This window comes from Oryctolagus cuniculus, chromosome 12, assembly GCF_051225735.1.
Source record: "Oryctolagus cuniculus isolate XC-2025 breed Fujian yellow rabbit chromosome 12, ASM5122573v1, whole genome shotgun sequence".
Classification (NCBI taxonomy): domain Eukaryota; kingdom Metazoa; phylum Chordata; class Mammalia; order Lagomorpha; family Leporidae; genus Oryctolagus; species Oryctolagus cuniculus.
Window position 1 is genome coordinate 33,071,758 of NC_142878.1, and position 16,019 is coordinate 33,087,776.

General features: G+C 34.6%; 1 pseudogene; it reads right to left on the reverse strand.

Moving 5' to 3' along the window:
• Positions 1-16,019, reverse strand: part of LOC100350191 (phosducin-like protein 3) — a 103,471-nt pseudogene that overhangs the window by 64,928 nt on the left and 22,524 nt on the right.

The following is a 16,019-nucleotide window of genomic DNA, read 5'->3' on the forward strand; positions in this document are numbered from 1 at the left end:
GGCATCTTGAATTTAGCTCTTCTGCATTTGGGCAAGATGATCTATTCTTTTTATTTTTGTTCAAGGTGGCAAGGAAAACTTTCTGTAGTGGGAATATTTCCATTTTTATTTTTATTTTTAAATTCTATAAAAAGATTTCCTCTTTGTCATATTACTGAATTTCATGATTTTTTATCATTGAAAGAAGCTGAAAACAAGGATGTGTATGACATATATTGGGTGTGATCTGTACCTCTGACTTAGAAGTCTACTACAATACCTGTGTATGCCAGCAAGTTCCCATTTGCTTACCTTTACTCTTCTGTTTTTCTCTGCAAAATAGCACTTAGTTACTTTAATTAACATATATAATTAAATGTATCCTAGGAGCAGTACTGACAGAACATATTATGCATAATCTTTTATTTTCAAGAAATGGTAATTTTTCTGCAGCATTGAATCTCTAATTTTTTTTCAGTCTCTGGTCTCCATCACATTTTTTGATAAATTAAAATTCCTAAATAGTTTTTGTTAATGTGGGTTATAGCCATATTTATCATAAAGATAATGTAATGTGTAAAGGGTTTTAAATATACATATGACTTAACAAAGTTAGTTACAATGGACATTGTGCATTTTAACAAAAATAATATCTTAATATTAAAATGAAATAGGTTGAATCCCCAAGGGGAATTACTGACATAATGTAAAATACCAATTTATTTCAGAATGTAAAATAATATATTATTCCTTTTTTTGAGAATAACGAAATCTGTATAGAAATTTCCCTCAACATTTGTACTTGGTTTTACTGTTTAGAGTGTGGATTCATTTTTCTAAGACTTAATTTAGAATTCATAGTATATGAGTGGCCTACATTATCCTTATTATTGTTTAGGTTGGTTATTAAGTTAAAATATACCTCAACAACAAATTGCATAGGGTTTTCCTATATTTTGTTAACATATATAAATACAGAATTAATTTTAATAATAATGTATTATATATTCTGTCCATATATTTGTTCAAATGCCTTACACTGTAACTGCTAGCATCATCAATGAATACTCAAAAATTCCATTCTGTCATATTTAATTACGGTATGAAATGGTCCAGGCATTTTGAAACATATATACTGCATATTTAATAAGTCAAGTGATGCAAACACGTATTCATGTTATGTGTCCTGGGTATCACAAAGTGCAATCTGCTAAGATATCAAATGATATGAAAAGTTTATATTTTGATTTTAATACTTTGTTACATACAGCATATAAACTGTATGTATTCTCATTTGCCTTAGGGAATACATGAAACAGTAGATTGTCAAAACCTCAAAAGATACTTAAATTTTACTGTGCCTATGTGATTTTTATGTTTTTGTAGCAACATGTAGAATTGGAAAGACAACTCTAAAATTTTTATAGAATCAAATAAAATTTTATAGCATATAAAATTATTTGATTTACAAAGTCTCTTGACTGAATTTTTGAACAAATGAAGTTGACAAATACTTAATAAAAAGAAACAAAAATAGCTAAGGCATTGTAGTGGCAAGAATACCTTGCCTTTCATTTGCCCTACAGGTGAAAGATCACAGAAAAAATTACTTAGAGAAAGCAAATATATTAAAGTCTGAGTTTGTGAAAATGTACTATTTTGTCCACTTCATGTAAAGAATATATATTTTCTTTAATAAAAGCTGCACAAAATATGCTTTAAATTTCTGAATACTGTGTTAAGGTAGCTCATTTTGCTTTTCAATATTATTTAATATTAATTGTCTTGTACACATTAAATATTTGATTTATACAATCAGTTTTATTAACATCAATGTAGAAATCACAAATAGAATCACTAATTGATTAAATTATTCTCATGAAATTTGACAAAGTATATTTTGAATAATAATTTTGAATTTTTCTAAATTACAATCATCTGATTTTCCTAGCATTTTTACATTTTAAACTTCTCTATGTCTGATTACTTGTTTACTATCTCATGTATGTGTTTCTCAATCATTTTTTACTATCCTTCACACAATTTATTATCACTTCCGTAAAATGCAGATACAACTCTTTTCTCTAGTCATTTCTATTTCAATTAAGAATCTTAGCCTTCACCCAATAGATCAGGGAAAATCACAGAAGAACCTATTATTATTTCTTCTATTTTCCTGATTCCCAAAGCCAATTCATTAGAAGTTCTGACTTTAAATTATCATCCGAATCTACTTCTCATCGCTACTAACAGTAACCATCCTTCAACCCAAGTTCATCTTGTTCCCAATTTCTATGACATTATAAAATAAGCAAAAGTTAAAAAATTAAAATGGTGTTATCTAGCATACTAACATGTTTTATGAGTGACATTAAATTAGAAAAATCACATGAAAGTGTCCTGCTAGTCATTGTGGTATAAGATAATGTTATGATGTGGAAGCCCTAGATTAGAAATAAAAAGGAGTAGAGGTTAGAATGGTCCAGAAGGAGAAAGACATGATGTGTTGTAGCTGCCTTTGAGGATGGAGGATGGAGACTCTGAGCCGAGGAATGTGGTGGCCCCAAGATGGAAATGACTAGGAACCAGGTTCTCACCAGGGCCTCCATAAATAGAGCCAACATTGCTGACATGGCGATTGTATCACAGCGAGAACTAGGAAAGTACACCCACTGGTTACTCAGCCTATAGCTTTAGGGGAAAAAAGGTTGGAAAAACTTGATACTTTACTGAATATTGACTTGAATATTTCTGAATATTGAACATTGACTTGCTGTGGTTAGCAGGACATTATCAGAGTCAAGAAGTAGCCCATTTTCAAGGAGAGTATAAAGTGGGGCCTTTCAAAACAAGAGATGCTAACGTTGCCTGGATCGCAATGAAAAATAATGATGGAAAAGAATTATGAGCAAAGAAAATCCATTACGAGTTTCCTGAAAATAAGGAGTTCTGGCCTTGAGGCAAAGTTGTAATCAAGTATGTTGACTTCTTACACAGGCAATTGTTTCACATGGCTCAAAATTTTTTCTTAAATTAGGAAAAGACAGATGGCAATAAAGTAAAGCAAGAAAACAGACTTGACACCTATATCTCAGGGGAAAAAAGTCTGTGTTGCTAGCAGCACATTGAATGAAAATAACAGAATCTGAGGATTTTCTACTTTTACAAACATTCTACATTGAAATAATTTTAGACTTACAGGAGACTTGTAAAGCTAATTCAGAGGGTTAAGGGTTAATTTCAATAGTTCAGACAGCTTCCCTTAATGTCAATGTTCATCTTACATAACCGTGGTGCACATATCAAACCAAAGAATTTAAAATTGTACAAAAGTATTAACTAATCAGTAGACTTTTCGTGAATGTCGTCCACCATTTTACACTAACATTTGTTTTCGCTGTTCCAGGATCCAATCAAGAGTGACACATCACATTGAATCATCATGTCTCCTTCATCACTTCCAATTTATGACAATTTCTGGTCTCAATTTTGCCTGTTTTTCTTGAATATTATGCTTTAGAAAGTACTGATTAGTTGTTTTCTGTAATGCCATTCATTCTGGTAGTTTCTGATATTTTCTCATTAGACTGGGGTTATGGTTTGGAGGGAAAGTATCATATAGGTAGATGTCCTTTCTTTGTATCACACTTATGGACACATAATATCATGTGATGGGGACTTCCTTGGTGAATAGCTAGGTGTCTCAATTTTCTCAGCTACAAAGTCACTCTTTTTTCCTCTCCAAATTTTAATACATCAGACGAACATGGCCACACTTAAGAAGGAACTAAGGTACTGCTGAACCAGAAAAGATTGGCCTAAACAAGAGTCCACACTTGAACAATGGGTTGGCCCAAAGGAAACTCTACATATAATGATCTACAACATAGCCTGATGTGCAGGCAAGTTGTGACTCCCAGTATATTTTGTAGCTAAACAACCAAGCCTCAGTTAATTGTGCTGGCAAATTCCTCAGCTATTCCATGCTGGAAGCTGCCAAATTATCTCCCACAGAGGTAAATGCTAGACTGTACCAATCTAGTTCTGTGTTTGACATTTCCAATACTTCAGGTTATAAAAGTGGTTCACCCATTATTGCAAGAGCAGGTGTCAGGAACCAACTCTGGCCCAGAATACTACTCTAAAGTATAACACATTTATTGGCCAATTAAACACTCTTAAATTGAATGGGTCTCTGTTTTTAACAGGTCTAACTTCTGTAATGATGAATATTAAACATTTGGGAGGTTTTGTTAAAATCATTATGGTAATTAGTAAACATTTGGGGAACATAACGCAAGTCTTTGCAAATATCCTGTTTCTCAAAGTCTCACACACTAGGGTCAATATTGTGCTGCATTGGGTTATGCCTATGCCACTGTCTGCCATACCAGTATCCAATATGAACACTAGTTCAAGTCCTCGATGACCCACTTCTTTCTTATCCAGCTTCCTGATACAGCCCTGGGAAACCAGTGGAAGATGGCCTCTGTGCTTTGACCCCTACTACCAATGTGGGCGACTCAGATGGAATTCCAGCTCCAGGCTTCTGCCTGGCCCAGCTCTGGCCATTGCAGCCATTTGGGGAATGAACCAGCAGAAGGAAGAATACTCTGTGTGTTTGTGTCTCTTCATCTCTCTCTCTCTCTCTTACTTTGCCTTTCAAATAAAAATAGATAAATTCATAAATAGTCTCAACATTAATTTGGCATTTGTACGGGAATTGGTGCAAGTAAATGGTTACTTCATTGTCTTAATGCTGATTTTCAATTCTCATTCTTTCTACTTTTATTATTTGGACTCCTTCAATCAGGAAGATTTATCTCTATTTGTCTGCTTTATAAAAGTTTATTTATTTATTCATTTATTTTATTTGAATGGCAATGAGAAAGAGGATAAGAAAGAGAGAGTCAGGGTGAGAGAGAGATAGATCTTTCTTACACAATTTCACTCCCTCACACCTTCAATGGTTGGGCTTAAGCAAAGCTGAAGCCAAGAACCAAAAAATCCATTCTGGATTCCCACATGGGTAGCAAGAATCCAAGTAACTGAGCCAACAGCTGTTGCCTCCCAAGGTTCACATTAGCAGGAAGTTGGATTGGAAACATTGGCAGGACTCAAACCCAGGCTTTCAGAAAGCAGATGCGGGCATCCTAATTGGTGCTTATCCCATTGTGCCACAATTACCATCCCTCTTATGTACATATTTTATTCATTAAATCATCCAACAAATATAGACATATGGATATATATTCTATCTTATGGTAGTAGTATGACACTATAGGTATTTGTTTGCTCAGGTTTGCCAGTTTTTCAGTTTCAAGCTCTTTTAATATCTCCTGTGTCTTTCTCACGTTTCCATCTTTTTGTTTTTGCTTCAGAAGATACCCCAAGCCTACTTTGTTTATCTTCTGCCCTAGTTTAGAATCAATCATTTTCATAGAAAGACTAGATTTTATTATAGAATGATCTTTAAAAACCAAGAAATGGACCTTTAATATTGTCATCGCAATTAAGTTGTCATTACTTTTTACCTTTTCAGTAACTGAAGCTAGAAAACATATATATGTTCACTAATTAATGAATGTCTGAATACCTATATAGTTATTTCAGGATTTATCTACTCATCTATCATCTATGTACAATTTAAATGATTTCACATAGACATATCCAAATATATTTAGTTACACAAGGATTATTATATTCTTACCTCTTGCCTATTGCAGTTATTTGCTCTGACAATGTGAAACTTGAATCCATTATCCTTAAATTTACATAGTACTATACTGTTTTACTTATTTGATCAACCATTGTTATGCATGTAAACTAGGGTCAAAATTATCCATACTGCTGAAGAAACAATTTTAATAACTACAGTATAGTTATTTTGTATGATCTTTTTGACTTTATTTTATTTTATTTGACAGGTAGAGTTATAGACAGTGAGAGAGACGGAGAGAAAGGTCTTCCTTCTGTTGGTTCACCCCCCAAATGGCCGCTATGGCCAGCGCTGCACTGATCCGAAGCCAGGAGCTAGGTGTTTCTTCCTGGTCTCCCATGTGGGTGCAAGGGCCTAAGCACTTGGGCCATCCTCCACTGCCCTCCCAGGCCACAGCAGAGAGCTGGACTGGAAGAGGAGCAACTGGGACTAGAACCCAGCGCCCACACAGGACGCCAGCACCACAGGCGGAGGGTTAACCAAGTGAGCCTTGGTGCTGGCCCTCTTTTTGACTTTAGGTTTGTAGTATCTAGTTAAAATAAGTTACTTATGCAATTACTTATGCAGCCTCTGCTTTTTCCGACCCTTTCAATTGAGATATCATTAAATATTTGTAATAGAGTTAGCTTTGTTTGTAACAGTTTTCATTAACCCCAATGCTTGTCAAGCCCCTGTTGGTTTTTGTCCATTTGCATATGGTAAAGATCTCTTTTTGATGTACACTTCTATAAGTTTTGACAGATTCACAGGAATGTATCCAACATCATAATGTATCATGCCAAAATTTACCAGAACGATTCTATCACCCCAAAACACAGCCTTCGACATTTCTGTTACCTAAAATGGCCTGTGTAGAGCTTTCCCCACAACTTCCGGAAATTATGATCTGCTTTTGTTCCTTTGATTTTCCATTTTTCTAAATGTTAAAAAAATAAATAATTCAATGTGAAAGTTTTGGGGCTATCTTCTTTGACAACAGAATACATATGAATCATCAATTTTTCTATCAATATTTCATTGTGTACATGCACAATAATTTGTTTATTCACTTGTTGAAGGAAAGCTCCTTTCAAGTTGCTCATAATCCGTGGTAAAACCTACTATGGAAACCCAAAGACCTTTGTGTGAATATAACTTTGTATTACCCTTGGAGCATCAAGGATAAGAATTGTGGGCCACATAATAGATACATGTTGGATTTTATAAAGAATTAAATCTTTTTTGAAAATGACTCTGCCATTTTGTGTTCCAATAGCCATGCCTGTGTGTACCAGTTATCTGGGATCCATCCCTAAACTTACCGTCTGCCTATTTTATTGTAGCCTTTCTCATAAGTATTGGTATCTCATTGTGTTACTATTTGCATTTCCCTAATAACAGTGATATTGATATACTTCATGTACCCATTTGCCATCTATCTTTTTTGTAGAAAACACCTAATCAGACCATTTGCCTATTCAAAAAAATTAATTTGAAAAAAATTACAGATGCATAGGATTTTTCAAAGACAGTGCTTAGAGTTCTCATGCACCCTTCTTCTGGTATTCCCAATGGATTAATCTATCAATAGCACTGTGGAATTTTTTAGAAAATGTTTATTTATTTATTCATTCTTTTGAACAGAGAGAGAAAAAAAGAAAGAGCTATTTTCCATTCGCTGGTTCATCCCCCAATGGCTGCAACAGCCTGGTCTGGGCCTGGGCAAAGCCAGCAGCCAGAACTCCATTATGATCTCTCATGTGAGTGCAGGGGCCCCAGCACTTGGGCCATCCTCTGCTACTTTACCAGGTGCATCAGCAAGGAATGGATAGGAAGTGAGCAAACAGGGCTCAAATTGGTATCCATATAGGATGCTGTAGCTGCAGGCAGGGGCTTAACTCAGTGCACCACAACACTGACCACAGAATGTCCATTCTTTTTTTTTTATTTTTTGACAGGTGGAGTGGACAGTGAGAGAGAGAGAGACAGAAAGGTCTTCCTTTTTCCATTGTTTCACCACCACCCCCTGCCAAGTGGCCGCTGCAGCCAGCACACTGAGCTGATCCAAAGCCAGGAGCCAGGTGCTTTTCCTGGTCTCCCATGGGGGTTCAGGACCCAAGGACTTGGGCCATCCTCCACTGCACTCCCTGGCCACAGCAGAGAGCTGGACAGGAAGAGGAGCGACCAGGACAGAATCCGGTGCCCCAACCGGGACTAGAACCCCGGGGTGCTGGTGCCGCAGGTGGAGGATTAGCCTATCGAGCTGTGGCGCCAGCCAAGAATGTCCATTCTTAACAATGTACTGGATATTCTAGGCAGTGACGTAAGGTAAATAATTTAAATAAAATTCCAATAGATTGAAAACTAAAGCATAAATCTATGTTTTCTAAATTTATAGGGAATGATTTGGTCTTTGTAAAAATAAAAACAAAACAAAACAAAAAATCTCAACAGCCTTCAAATATTAGTACATTTTTTCAGAAAAATTCACAAAATATAAGTTCAATACACAACCATAAAATGACATTTGCATGTACTGACAAAGATATGGAGGCCAAAGCTAAAAGCATAGTATCATTAGTGAACATTTATGAGCAATGAAATCTTTTGGTTTTAGCCTAAAAACTCTTATGCGATATCTATGTTGAGAACATAACAAAAATCTGCTAAAATTATTTTTTGACTTATTTATTTATTTGAAAATCAGAGTTACACAGAGAGAGAAGACGAGGCAGAGAGAGGTCTTCCATCCTCTAGTGCACTCCCCAGTTGGATGCAATGATTGGAGCTGCACTGATCCGAATCCAGGAGCCAAGGAGCTTCACCCCAGCCTTTCATGAGCTTTCCTCTACTGCTTTCCCAGGCTATAGCAGAGAGCCGGATTGGAAGTGGAGCAGCCAGGACACAAACTGGCACCCATATGGGATGCCGGCACTGTGGATGACAGCTTTACCCACTACACAACAGCACCAGCCCCTGCTAAACAGCTTAAATAATATCCAAATAAATGGATATATACTATGATCAGTGACTTGAACACTAGCAAAGTATAGATAGCAATTATTTTAAAGATGATGTGCACGTTAATATTATTCTTTAAAAAATCCTTAAGGATATTTTTTGCTTAAATGAATAGACCAATTCTACTATGTTTCTGGAAAAACTATGGTCCTAGAATAGTAAAATAATTTTGCAAAACAATAAAGTGAAGGAATCACTATATTGAATTTAGAGTCCAATGTATAGCTACAGTAATTAAGACAGTGTGATACTTATGGAAGATAGACGTGTTATAGTGTAATTGAACGAAAATTCAGAAATAAATAGGCACTAATACATATGATTAAATGTTGACATCAATGAAAAAGTAGTGTCAATAGAGGAAGTAAAGCCTTTTGAGTAAATGATGTTAAAGCAACTGTAAATCCTTATTAAACAAAACAAAACAAAAAAAAAACTACATTGGGCCAGCGATGTAGTGTAGTGTTCTACACCATCTTGCAATGCCCGTATCCCGTATCAGAGTGCCAGTTGGAATCAAGGTTACTGAACTTCTGATCAAGGTTTATATCAGTAAGTACCCTGAAGAAGGCAGCAAATGGTAATCCAAGTACTTAGGAGTGTAGCAGTAGCTGAAGAGCTCTCTGTCTCTGCCTTTCCCTTTCTCTCTGTAATTCTGCCTTTCAAATGAATAAATACATCTAAAAAAAGACATTATTGTTTTGCTCTGAAATTCAGAAAGCAAGCACTCAGTCTTTCATCCTTAAGTACAATGTTCAATGTTGGTTTCTGTTTTAGCTTTTAATAGATCGTATTCCCAAATTTACTAGTTTTTTTTTAACTTTTATTTAATGAATATAAATTTCCAAAGTACAGCTAATGGATTACAATGGCTTCTCCCCCATAATGTCCCTCCCACCCGCATCCCTCCCCTTTCCCACTCCCTCTCCCCTTCCATTCACATCAAGATTCATTTTCGATTCTCTTTATATACAGAAGATCAGTTTAGCATACATTAAGTAGAGATTTCAACAGTTTGCTCCCACACAAACATAAAGTGAAAAATAATAGATGATTTTTTAAATGATGATGAAATCAGATCAGACCTATTGTCATGTTTAATCCCAGTGAGAGTCAAGTTGGGAATTGATAATTTCTTTTTTTTTTTTTTTTTTTTTTTACAGAAGATCAGTTTAGTATACATTAAGATTTCAACAGTTTGCACCCCCATAGAAACACAAAGTGAAATATACTGTTTGAGTACTCGTTATAGCATTAAGTCTCAATGTACAGCACATTAAGGACAGAGATCCTACATGAGGAGTAAGTGCACAGTGACTCCTGTTGTTGACTTTACAAATTGACACTCTTGTTTATGGCATCAGTAATCTCCCTATGCACCAATCATGAGTTTCCAAGGCTATGGAAGCCCCTTAAGTTCTCCGACTCTTATCTTGTTTAGACAAGGTCATAGTCAAAGTGGAGGTTCTCTCCTCCCTTCAGAGAAAGGTACCTCCTTCTTTGAAGACCTGTTCTTTCCACTGGGATCTCACTCACAGAGATCTTTCATTTAGGTTTTTGTTGTTGTTGTTGTTGTTGTTTTGCCAGAGTGTCTTGGCTTTCCATGCCTGAAATACTCTCATGGGCTTTTCAGCCAGATCCGAATGCCTTTAGGGCTGATTCTGAGGCCAGAGTGCTGTTTAGGACATCCGCCATTCTATGAGTCTGCTGAGTATCTCGCTTCCCATGTTGGATCACTCTCCCCTTTATTTATTCTATCGGTTAGTATTAGCAGGTACTAGACTTGTTTATGTGCTTCCATTGACTCTTAGTCCTTTCATTATGATCAATTGTGAACTGAAATTGATCACTTGGACTGGTGAGATGGCATTAGTACATGCCACCTTGATGGGTTTAAATTGGAGTCCCCTGGTATGTTTCTAACTCTACCATTTGGGTCAAGTCAGCTTGAGCATGTCCCAAATTGTACATCTCTTCCCTCTCTTATTCCTACTCTTATGTTTAACAGGGATCACATTTTACTAGTTTACTTAGTTTTATCATAAAGTTTTTCAGTTGTTTATTCTGTATCATTTCGTATGATTTTTTTCTTAATGTGTTGTTTCAGTGGATTACTTTGGTTTTCAAAAACTGAACCAGCTTTGTATACCAGGAATGAATCCAACTTAGTTACGCTGTATAATTATTTTTAGACTATAATGGTTTCATTTTGGACATATTTTCTTGATAGTTGTGCATTGAATCTTATGAAAGATATTGGGATGTACCCTGGTGTTATCCCCATGGTTTTTCTTATTTTGATAGTGGGATAATATTAGCATCATAAAATGAGTTGAAGTCTTATTGTCTCATATTCTAGAAGAAATAATCCTAAATCAGTACTAAGTCTTTTACATGATGTAAGAATTCCTGCAGAAATTATCTGAGCCTGGAATTTGATTTCATAGAAAATTACAAATTTAATTTATTTACTATTCTTCAGATTATCTATTTACTTTTCATTTAGTTTTAATATCTTAATTTTGGATAACTTGGTCTATTTCTTCTAAGTTTTTGCTTTTAAGAGTGAAAAGTTTTGCATGCAATGAGTGTTAACTTACTGTGTTTTTAATAGCCACAATATCTATTTCTTCCTTTCAGTTTTATATTTTTATATCTCTAAAAATTTACCTTTTTTCTTGATTTTTTAAATTTCCTTTGGAAAGCTATAGAAAGGTGACTATTTTTACTTGGAAGCCTCATTTTCTTTTACAGATATTTGATTTACAGATATTATCATTCTATTTTATTCTTATTTACTTGACTTATGTTGGGAATTCTATTGTCATTTGTATTTATATTTTCTTCTTTAAGTTCCCTTTCTAATTTTTTTCACATCTATATTATATTTTATTCCAATCCCAAATTTTGTGTTTTCCCTTTGGATTGTATTTTTTCTTTTGATTTGCCTGAGATTCTGGGTTCCTCCTAAGGCAGACCCTGGGAGGTAGTAAGTGATGGGTTCTAACAATTCACATGGGGTACCTGGATTGTTTCCCTGACCTAATCCTGTCTATTGTGGTTTTTGGGGTGTTTGCCAGTGGACAGGCAATCTCTCTTTTTGTATTTCTCTGTGTCTCACTGTCAAATAAACAAGGAAAAAAAATCACTCTATTTTAAAAAGAATTTCTTAAGCTAATCATGCATTCTAAATCTCATACTGTTCCATATAATATTTCACAATGCTGGATTCAGAATATAGAAAAATTTTGGAGAGCATTTTTCAACCTGCCTGGCTGTCTTTCCTTCAGATGCAATGCTCGTACAAAAGCATATTCCTGTCTTTCCATAGGCTAGAATTGGTATCATCTTCATTCTGTTCTTGTCTAACAGTGCAGAGATTTTGTGACAACCATCTCAGAATACAAATTTATTGCACTTGACTATTTGTTATATGAAGTATTTTGTGACCTAGTGGAGATAGATGACATAATCTGAGGAGGCCTTGTTGTTGCTTCTAATTCTCTCCTCTGGCTGCACTAGATTATCACTTACACCAAAAGGAAACCAACAACTCCTCCTTTCTCCTGGAGATTTAGATATTGCTTCAATACAGTGTACTGCAGGGCTGTTTGGGATGGATTATTGGTAATAACGCCTATCTCTTTTCTTCAGACAGTGCCATGGGAACAATTTTAAGGATTTCTCTAGTCTTCCCTGTGAATACTTGTTGAAGGGAAAATGTTGGATGAAGAGAAAAACACCGGATGCAACAGTTTACACAGAAGCATAGATATTTTATGTCTGTTTACCCCAACCACCACCCCAGTGTTTCACCTTTCTTTAGCAGATGATTAAAGATGTATACTTGAATTAACTATGGAATTATATGATTTTGTACAATTTTGGGACTAGGTAAGTAAATGCTTTAATATTTTTTTCCCTGTACATAGTTGTTTCCCTCCATTTTTCAGTTTAATTGTACATCATGTAATTACAGTTTTCCAACTGGTTCAAGGGACATCCTTAATTTTATGTTTCTGTATATTTATTTCTGTTTATGTATTTCAAGGATGGGGATGATGCTCTTTCTGAGATGCCACTTCTCTGAGTTCAATAATTGCAAATCCATTCTTACCAAAGTGTCATTCACTAAGTATTTTTCAAGTAATCAGAAGTATAGACAGCCACTTGCATACACACACACACACACACACACACACACTTATACGATTTCTAAAGCAACACTTGAGGCTTTCAAACTTGACCCACAATATATATTGTAAGATCCTTATAACCTGCATCCAAAGATTCATAAACTCTACTGACCATATTATGTGTTGCAGTGTAAGCTTATTGGGAAGTTCCATCCAGAAGCAGATCCATGTTGCAATTAGGAGCCTCTGCCAGTATTGTTGAAGGACACTTCATATTTCTTTGGCAATAGTTTTTCATCACTTTTGTGAGTTTCTCACTCTTTGAAGGATTGAAGTTTTATAGGTTTCTGTTTTGCACAGTGTTTAACTGGAGAAATATATCTTTAAAATGATTTGTGTATTTATCTGCAAGGCATTTATCAACAATACCAAAGTTTGAATAAAGGTATAATATGAATCAATTAAAATATTTTAACATTACACCAAATAATAACATGTATACCATTTTCCATGATAATTTTAAAGTATTTATGTATGTATGTATGTATGTATTTGAAAGGCAGAGTGACAGACACAGAGGGGCACAGAGAGAGAAAGAGAGAAAGTGATAGAGATCTTCATTGGCTTGCTAAATGGCCACAACACCTGGGGCTGGGCCTGGATGAAGTCAGGAACCAGAAACTTCATCAGGATACCCATGTGGGTGGCAGGAAATCAAATACTTGAGCCATTGTCTACTGCTTCACAGGTGCATCTTCAGGGAGCTGGACAGAAGCAGAGAAGCCAGGAATGGAACATACACTCTAAAATGAGAAGTTGGCATTGCATGCAGCAGCTTAACTGTCTTGAAACACAAATAATAGAAAGAATTAATGAAGATTATAAATATGTTCAATAATTGAAAAGTTCCAAAAATTAAAAATGTAATTGTAAAGAAGTAGGAATGAATTTAAAAGATATTTCATATTCTCTGTTTATTATGATGAGTTGAATGAGACACTATAACAAATATTAGTAGAAAAATGCAATGACATGACTTTCCTGCACAGAAAGTTAGTAGTATTTATAATTTCAATAAAGTCCTAAACTCTAAATATATGAAATGCATAATGTCTAAATAAAAAATAATTACATAGAAATTTAAAATGTACAAAGATAATTGTAGAATTCATACTTCATTTAAAAGAGAAAACAAGATGTAGTCAATTTGTAAATGATTTTCATGCCATATGGTAATGATAAAATAATATCATTATTCAAGTCTTCATGTGAGACATAAATTTGCAAAACATGTGAATGCTTAGTATATATGTTTGTATATATTAGATGGGAATCATGGAGGGAATAAAAGAAAATTCTAAAAATGCCCATCAATGGGAAATTGTAACATAGGCTTTATTATTGTCACATGTTTTTCATGTTTTCCCTGGTAAACAGGCATTATTTTCATAATAAAAAAGTAACACTTTGTGTGCAAGGGCTATTATAAAGCTTCAAAAATAATTTTAAGTATAAGATTCCTCTTGAAAGGATGACATTTACTATGATTTCACATTCTATCATTTCAGTAATGATAAGAAATAAACACAAGTAATGAAGTAGGTATAAATTACATGTGTATATAATGTGATACATAAATGTGATATATAAATTATATTACATATAATATTTCCATTTATATATGAGATAAAATTCACCTTTAGTGCATTAAAAGAGGAGAGGGAGAATGCACACATATAAATGAAAAAGCCCACAAATTTGATTTTTTTGTTCAAATAAAATATGTTAACACCCAATCTATCTATGGAGAATGATTTGAGCACATTATATACTTTAAGACAAAATAATATTCTCTGATACTTGCATCAAATGGGAAACACTGGGCTTGGAAAAGTGACCTAACATAATTTAAGCCTTAACACTGAATCCAGAATTTCCACTGGATCCATCAACTCTACCTGTCCAGCGATTTTCAGCAACTGGTTGTGTAATAATAGATATGGCAGCTGTTTCTTTTCATACTCCCTTAAGCTTTAAAACCTTGTGAAAACCAAGCATAGAATTTTCAGATATAAAATAGATTGGTCATAAAGTTTGGACTTTTCCTCAGTATGTCCATAACCATTTAGTAAAAACCTCCAAAGTCTATAGACGTGCACTAATGCCATCAGTAAAATAAAGAAGGAAAAAAAGAAAAATTAAAAAAATTACAATTCCTATATTTCAACATAAGCAACATGCATTAGAACATTTAAGATCACTTATACACAATATGTATCCATAACAAAAATTAAAAATATATGAATTGGAAGTTTGCATTATCTAAATAGTAAAAACTCAAAAATGGAAGTACAGATAATTTTAAATTGCTTTAATTATTTGAGCATTCAAACTCTTCAAAAACTAATTTTCAAAAAATAACTGGGAATAATGGGTTTCCAGAACTGAAACCCCAGTCCAACAAAATTGATTTCTTTGCTACATGGATAGACAGCCAGCATTTTAGAAACCTTAGAGAAAGATACAGTTTTGACTTTACTGATAATTAATTCATAATTAATTCTAGAAAATTGAAAAAGGTAGAACAACTTTCCTCTCCCTTATCTCTTTACCCTTTTGCCTCTCTCCTTTTAAACCATGCAACAGTTAAAAAAATCTACTACTGACACAAGTGTAGCACCACCACTGGTACTGAAGTAGTTGTGGCTTTCAGGTAATGGAAATTTCTTGCAGCAGACACAGCTAAAAAACACTACTTTTCAATTTAAAACGGATCCAAGTTTAGGATGAGAATTACCCTTCTGAGACACTGAACTTTATATGTAGGTGTTGTCCCGTTATATCTAGGGTTTGTCCCAGGTTGGGTTGTGAAGTCATTTCATCATCCGGAAAATTTGAGGTAATGAACTTCCATGGCCCTGAAGTCTCCTCAGGCATGATGTACATTCCTCATGCAGAAAGCAGTATTTTTTAACTTATTTTCAATTTTACTGGAAAATAAGAGGTATGTGATGTGTAGATTAGAGTACTGGCGTTACTTGCCATTTGTTAGGAATCCCAGATAGCAGGTCTCACCCTCAACTCTATCTGCTAAATCAAAATCTCCATTTTATCAAAGTTCTCAGATAAGCCAGACATGTGGAGATATCTGAAGAAAACACTGGGTTGGATATCTCCATGTTCTC